This window comes from Bidens hawaiensis, unplaced genomic scaffold (assembly GCF_021521415.1).
Source record: "Bidens hawaiensis isolate Kalapana, Puna unplaced genomic scaffold, B.hawaiensis_p1.1 tig00027104_1, whole genome shotgun sequence".
Taxonomy (NCBI): domain Eukaryota; kingdom Viridiplantae; phylum Streptophyta; class Magnoliopsida; order Asterales; family Asteraceae; genus Bidens; species Bidens hawaiensis.
In genome coordinates, this window is record NW_027494377.1 from 203,139 (window position 1) to 211,438 (window position 8,300).

General features: G+C 37.0%; 1 long non-coding RNA gene and 1 pseudogene across 1 annotated transcript; one reads left to right on the top strand and one right to left on the bottom strand.

Moving 5' to 3' along the window:
* Positions 1-406: 406 nt before the first annotated feature.
* Positions 407-1,943, top strand: LOC143574788 (uncharacterized). The gene is made up of 4 exons (XR_013142655.1): positions 407-495; positions 589-674; positions 950-1,011; positions 1,778-1,943. It is a non-coding gene; the product is annotated as an uncharacterized LOC143574788 (long non-coding RNA).
* A 436-nt stretch (positions 1,944-2,379) lies between these two features.
* Positions 2,380-4,104, bottom strand: LOC143574786 (tryptophan decarboxylase TDC2 pseudogene; annotated as a pseudogene).
* Between the last annotated feature and the right edge of the window lie 4,196 nt (positions 4,105-8,300).

The window sequence follows — 8,300 nt, forward strand, 5'->3', positions numbered from 1 at the left end:
TATTGTTTGTGAGTTTTTAGTTTATAGAATTGATTAATCGGATTGATATGATTATGTTAGAGATTAGGGCTTCAATTCTATTTTTCATCAAAATGAAATAAAGTGGGACTGACCATGTATATTGTGTTTGTTTTTATATTAAGGGGTCGGTTTGGTTCCGCGATTTGTTTTTATAATATCAAGGTGTCGGTTTGGTTCTGCGATTTGGTCTGATGCACTTTATACCTGATTTGAAACCTAGAGTTTTATGTCCTTCCAAATATATATATATATATATATATATATATATATATATATATATATATATATATATTAATTCAAAAGTTATGATTACTCACATAATGTTACTGCGTGTTTCTCTTATTGTTTTTTGATTAAAACAAACAGAGATGCATGTTGAGGCATACTCGTAACAAATACGGCTGCACCGGCGTTCTTCGTTCTTAATTTTCAAAATTCATCAATGGAGAAGCATGACACATTCAGAAATTGAAGGTAAACACCAACATCCCAAAAAGTATATTTATGTTCGATTAAAATTTTAGGTTCGCATATAAGCTGGGTTGTTCATGTTTCTCTGTATAATAGTTCACGCTAAGTGGAGCTAACAAGAAGGAATAATAGGTCATACCTGCTGGCAGTTTCCTATCACACGTATATCAGTACCAAAAAAGGTATTACTCATTTTTCTATCTTATTATTCTTTTTCTTTTAACTTATTACGGTTTAGTTTATGATGGTTGCATGTTTGATGATTGGAATTCACTCCAATTGTTGGAGAGTGTGAGTTTCTCACCATGTACTTATTATGGTTTAGTTGGTCGGTTTGTGTTTTTCTGAAAGAAGACGTGTTGTTTGACTTATGTATTTGTCTAATGTGTCTGTTATTCTAATATAGGTTGTCTACGTCTGCCTTTTGATTTGTGTTTGTTACGTGTATTTCTCTCAGGGCCATCCAGTCAAATTGCTGGTCAACTGTGAAGTTCTTTTGCGAGCTGTTCACCTGCTCAGGTAATTAGGTTATGTTAGCAAACTTTATTATTAATATATTTAACTATTTTAAAAAAGTATATAGTTTTGATGAACAGGTTATATAACTGTTTCGTATACATAACCCATTTAGCACGATTAGTTAACCGTGTCAACTTGTTTATCACCCCTGCCCGTTTAACTCAAATCCCAACCGGCTTAACTTTGTGTTGTGTTAACGGGTACTGTCAAAAATTGACAGCCCTATATAAAATGTATTTATATATAAAGATCGCATGTAGACACTTGAAATCGGTTTACAGATGAAGGTGAAGCACGTACTTTGCTTAAATTATGTCTGTCATATATGAAACCCGTTTGTGTCAACCACATTAGTTGATACAACCTACAAAATCACATAAATTCTACATTAACAATATATATATTCATATTTGGAGCAATAAATATTCATATTAGCTTGGTTAACTTACCATAACTAATATAATATTGTTATGAGGAGTTATGAACCAAATTGTATTGTTATTTGTTGGTGTAGCGTCTTTAATCATAAAAGTGGTAATTCCTAGTTGAGTTGTGGTTTTAATGAAGCCTATATAAGTGTAAACTGGAGTATGAATATTGATGTCACGTATAAAACTGCGTTTTGAATTGAATTTGAAAACAAAAACAAAGCTGATGTGCAGCTAATCTCGTTACTGGTCTGTCTTTAAAATTTTGTATAAAATCGTAAAAAAATCAAATAAGTGTGTATCTTATATGGCTAATCTTTCATGGTGATAATGTGTAGGTAATTTATGAAAGTGTTCGAGTCATGCATACAAACGAAGCGACTATAGGTAAAGTTTTGAATGCGAGTGGCAAGACTATCAAGTCTTTTAAGATTGGGCGTTGCACAAGTATGAAGACATCGTTCGGGTTGCAAGAATGAAGACGTCGGTTTAGTTATTATAAATGTTCATTTTTAAACATTTATATTTGTGGTACTCTGAATTTTTGTATCTTTGAAACTTTTATGTACATTGTTTTCATTTTTACGTATATATATTTGCGTATATATTGGGTTTCAATGGGAAAAAAAGTATTTTGGTAATTCGTTGAGTTCTGTACAAATAGTTTAGAGGGGTAAAATAGTCATTCTGCATAGTCATTCAGAGATCCAACCAAACAACACTTTACTGGTTCAGCACTTATTGGCTCAGAGCCTCTTAATCATTCGGACCTCTTAATCATTCAACACTTACTAAACAACCCCCTGAGTCTGTCCAACCCAACCTGTTTGCCAGTCTAAAAAGCATTGTATTAATACAATTTATAGATTATGTTGCAGAAGAATTGTGTGCAATAAAAATTATTTAAATTGATATTCAATCTTTTCTTACATTAAAAAAAAGGCGAAAATTAAAATCATCATTTATTCGTACAAATAACAATATCAAACATGCTTCTCAATCACTAGTCACACATTCACACGGACACTTTATTTTCAATATTCGTCTCAATCATCAATCATTTGTACGATTTTATTTTCAATCTTCAAATAATAATATGATTTTACTTGGAACTTAAAGATTCACACTCGTTCACCGTGGTATTAGCCACATCCTTTATTACCTCCCAAGCACTAGTCACATGTCGTTCTTCTGTGAGTGTGCTTCCCACCGCGAACCTCAACATATAAGTCCCATCAACCACGGTGTGTGTGAGGTAAACTCTCCCCGTCGAGTTGACTTGCTCGAGCAGCTTTTTGTTTAGCAACTCAGTATACTCCGAGTCAAACCCGTTGAACTGTTTTAGCCGAAAACAAACCAAGGAAAACCGACATGGTATGACAACCTCAAACTTCTCATCCGACTTCACAAGGCGTTCAAACGTTATCGCCATTCGGACATCCGACCGAATATGCTTTTGTAAATTTTCAACACCGTAGCTACGTAGGATGAACCATAAACGTATAGACTTGAACCTTCGGCACACCCCAATTTGCCAATCCTTGTAACTTGGCACCACCGAGTCCGACTCACTATGCTTGTTTCTTAAGTACTCAGGATTCATACTCAATGAGTCAACAATCAAATTAGGGTTTTTCACCCATACACAACAACACTCAGCATAACTGAGTAGCCACTTATGGGGACTCAAACTCAGTGAGTCAACTTTCTCAATTCCATCAAGATAATGTCTATACTCCGGACATATACATGCGTTTCCACATGAACCCACATGTCACACTTATTCGCCACATCAGCAAGGGCATCAATGGGGTCCACCGCAGTCGTGGAGGTGGTCCCAATTGTAAGACAGAGAAAAAACGGGACCAACCCTTGTTCCACGTCAGCATCAATGACTTTTTGAAGGGTTTCAGGATCAAGAGAATACTGATTCTCTATTCGTGTTGGTAATGACCGAATATTCTTCGGATGAATACCAGCTACCTTGCATACTTTCTTGAACATAGCATGAGTTTGATCTGACCCATACACGACTAACTTTCCAATATGTTCGATTCCAATATTATTAAGCACACGATCACGAGCTGCAACTAGGGTGCACAAAGTCGACTCGCTTGTGGTGGACTGCAAAACCCCACCACCCGAACCCGAAAACATGAAGCTTTTCGGGAGATGAAGCATAACCGCGAGCCAATCCATCACCACCATCTCGAGCTCGGTCGCAGCCGGTGAACCAACCCAACTGAACGCGACCGCATTAAAGCCAGTGCACAAAAGTTCACCAATGAATGCGGCCGAGCTCACGGAAACCGAAAAGTATGCAAAAAAGTTTGGGCTTATCCAATGTGTCATGCCAGGGATAATATCGTTTTGGACATCTTTTAGGATCGTGTCAAATGATTCGGGTGTGTCGGGTGGGGTCTTGGGCAAACGGTTTTTGAGGTAACCGGGTTGAACTTGGCTAAGAACCGGGTAGTTTTCGATATTTTTGTAGTAATCGGCTATGAAATCGACCGCTTTGTGGGCATTGGCACGAAATTCTTCGGGGTTGAGGGGGTTGAAGTCTTTGGAATCGGACAGTTGTGGGAATGCGATAAATTCGGAACCAGGGCTTCCCATTTTGTGGGTTTGAAATGAAGTGTTTGGAATTGGCGAATTGGGATGGAGAAGTGGTGATGTATTTATAAGTGGAAGGTTACATCGATGGTACTATGTGGTAAGTGTATGTCTAAAACGTTAGGTGAGTATTGAATGCCGTATTTAGAACTCGTGTTTTTTATGGGCTTTTGAGTTTTGATCACTTGGGGCGTGGGGCTAACCTTGTATGTTAATCACATATGGTATTGTTGCCACTAGAAAGGATGATTAAGGGGGAGATTTAGGTGTGTAAAAAGGGTGGTACGAAGTGTAAGAATGGTTGGCAGGTTTTATCTTTAATTGGATTTTGGAATGACGATTTACCCTTAATCCAAGGTGGTAGTGGCCATTAACTGCAAATCATATTTTTCTTAGACATTTGTTGCATATAGGAAACTCACATAAATCCCTTGCCCCCCTTATTATCTACAACTAGTAGTAACACCCCGCGTTGCGGCGGGGGTGTAAAAGTGTGTATTTACACATCCACTCAGCTCGAAATCATGAAGTTACCACCATCACTGCCTTTGGTCGCTCCTTCCTTTTTTTGGAGTCACCAGATTTGCTTAATTTTTAAATAGAGGCTTCTTATGTATTTGACCTGAATTCAAAGGTATGGGTCTTATCAAACCCAGATATTTCTTAAACGGGTTATAACATCCCGTTAAATTAAAAACTAATCTCACCAAATATTTAATATAAAAATCCTATAAAGTAGGGATATACTAAAAATTAATATATGATTTATTTAAAATAGATATATATTATTTATAAATAAAAAACCAATTTTTATAGTAAAAAATAAATAAACGAGTCTTGGGTCTCATCAAACACATATAGTTTTTAAACCGGGCTATAACATATCATTTATTTGTGAAACAATTTATTATCAAACCATAAGTATATTATTAACTTTCATACAATAAAAAAAATAAAAATTCAAAAAATAAATAAATATTATAAACAAATAATATAAAACAACCCCCGTAATACGGGGGATAAAAACTAGTATATATATAAACAAAACCTTTAAAAACTCTATGGTTACATCCTATATTTTCTCAAGCCATCAGGTTTCTTTATGTGTAAATGGAGGCTTCTTATATATTAAAAAATATCTCATCAAATATTTGATATGAAAATCCTATAAAGTAGAGATACAACAAAAACTAATATCTAATTTTTTAATAAAGATATTATTTAAAATTAATAAACAATTTTATAGTAAAAAGTAAAACCTTTTTATCATCAAACCCTATATATATATTAAATTTTTTACAATAAATAAAATTAAAATCCAAAAAAATCTACAAATACAAGAAACGAAAAATGAAATACGGGGATAAAACGTAATACATAATATGTTATATACATTAGATGAATAACAAAGTTTGATGGCACAAGGTTTATATTGGTGTTTTCTTTTATATGTGTAGTTATTTTTTTTTTCCAGAAGATGTCAAAGGCAGATAGATGTAACACCCTACAAATTTCCATATCAATTTTGAATATTTAGGAAGTTGAGAGAATAGTTAATCATTTAGCTAAAGAAATATAGGAGCGACACGTGTCCTATGACCCATCGCCATAAAACGACACATATCACGTGGTGGCGACACGGAAGGACACATGTCAACATCTAATACCATGTATCCTCTGGAAGTAGCATGTGGCTAGTGACTAATCAAGTTAGCATGCCACATGTCAATACCAAATAACACGACTCATCACAAGAGTGACATGTTATAACATCCCGAAATTTCAAGATAATATTAATTATATTACTTAATAATAGAGGGAAAGTTTACTCGGGTTATCAGGAAATAAATAAAAGAATAGGAGTTGGTATGGGTCGGGATAGTGTCGGGTAATGGATGTGGGTTATGGACTTGGATTAATTGAGATGGGTTAAATAAGAATGGGATTTCAGGGATATAAATACCCCCAAAATCCCAACCATATCTTCATTTACATCTATTTCTTCACACACTCAAAACACACACATTCTAACCGATCAAGATTCGAAGCCGAGACCCGAGATTTTGTTGATAGATCTGAGTTGGTAAGGTAAGAACAAATCCAACAAAGCTAATATTACTGAAAATGGTTAGGATTGGATGGGTTAACCGGACCCGAAACCCAAACTGCCCAAATCGGACCCCTAAAACGTCGATCTTAGGCCGATTTGATGGTTGGGATTTGTAGGCGCCGATCATACGATTCCGTGGGTACCAAAATCGAGTTATTTGGCTAAGAAACGAAGGATTTATGGGCAAACAGATCTGCAGCGCGATAACTTCGCCTGCAAGATTAAGTTCGCCTGATGAACTTCGCCTTCAAGCGTAACTTCGCCTTCAAGCGTAACTTCGCCTAAGGATAACTTCGCCTAGGGCCAAGTTCGCCTAAGGATAACTTCGCCTGAAGCCAAGTTCGCCTAAGGATAACTTCGCCTGAAGCCAAGTTCGCCTAAGGTTTAACTTCGCCTGAAGCTAAGTTCGCCTGAGGTTTAACTTCGCCTAGAGCTAAGTTCGCCCGAGGTTTAACTTCGCCTAGAGCTAAGTTCGCCCGAGGGTTAACTTCGCCTAAAGCCAAGTTTGATTAGAAAATAAAGTATAAAGCGATAAGTTAAAGTAAGCTAATACTAGGCCACCAGATTAGATCAGACGAGTATTGATACGTGTAACTTGTACAGTCAGCCGAGCTCAGTTAAAGAAGGGATTTACAGCTACCAGAGAAAGAAGCAGAATTCAGGTGAGTTTCTAGCCCCATTTCCTTGTTATGTTTTCGGGGCTGTGTGCATACTCGATGTGAAGTGTGAATACACTTACCTTAAGTGGTAAGTGTATGCTATAGATGTTATACGAGGTATATATTTTATAATGCTTGTCGGAACGTGAACGATCTTCGGATATTGCACGCATCGCCAAGGATAGTGATTGCCAAGTGGTTGATAGTGTGTATGAATGTTGTGATGTGACTTGTTCACTACGTAAATACTAAACTAATATGAGTGTGACCAAGGCAGGTTGAGGTAGAGTGTGTTAGAGGTAGCAGGAGTCTAGTAAGGGTGTTAGTGGCATAGCGTGAGTGCGTGATAGGGAAAGCCTATACGTGCCTTCGTTATTAAGTGGCATAGCGTGAGTGCGTGGTAGGGAAAGCGTATACGTGCCTTCGTTATTAAGTGGCATAGCGTGAGTGCGTGGTAGGGAAAGCCTATACGTGCCTTCGTTATTAAGTGGCATAGCGTGAGTGCGTGATAGGGAAAGCCTATACGTGCCTTCGTTATTAAGTGGCATAGCGTGAGTGCGTGATAGGGAAAGCCTATACGTGCCTTCGTTATTAAGTGGCATAGCGTGAGTGCGTGATAGGGAAAGCCTATACGTGCCTTCGCTATTAAGTGGCGTAGCGTGAGTGCGTGATAGGGAAAGCCTATACGTGCCTTCGTTATTAAGTGGCATAGCGTGAGTGCGTGATAGGGAAAGCCTATACGTGCCTTCGCTATTAAGTGGCTAAGCTGTAGGGGTAATTAAGTGGTTAAACAGTGGCATGTTAGACAGCGGACTATGTGTCTTCGGATACGTATATATATTGTATGAAGTGGTTGTATGATAAGTTGCTTGATTAACTAGAACTCACTCAGCGTAGCTGACTTTTAGTATGCACGCAGGTGAGCTGATTATAGAGTTAGCATGAGGATGACACACGGCATGGATTGAACGGCTGGCATCTGAAGAAAGAAGTAAAGATGTTTTAAATATAAAGTTTTGTGTTATGGTATCAAAGAAAAGATTTAATGTTTTGTAACAAATGATTGATGTTTTATATTCCGCGAAAATTTTAATAAACTCTGATTTGAAGAACTGTGTTTATGAGTAAATCCGACGCTAAAGTAGGGTCACCGGGTTCGGGGCCTTACAAGTTGGTATCAGAGCATAAGTTCGAGAGATTTAAGCATCCTACATGCTTAGACTCGAACAGAGAATGGGATTTAAAATGAGAAAGAAAGAAGATGCCAGTTCAAGATAGCCATGTGTCACTCAAGCAAGCTCAGTAAAGGTAAAGTGTATGGTAAATGGTGTATGTTAATGTTGGCTTATTTGCTAAATGAAGAATGAGTGCAGGTTAGGGATATGATTAATTGATCTTAACTGATTAACTGTTTAAGAGTATAAACAAGCACAAGTGAAATCATGAAGGGAAGTATGTAGAACCTGAGGAGTAACG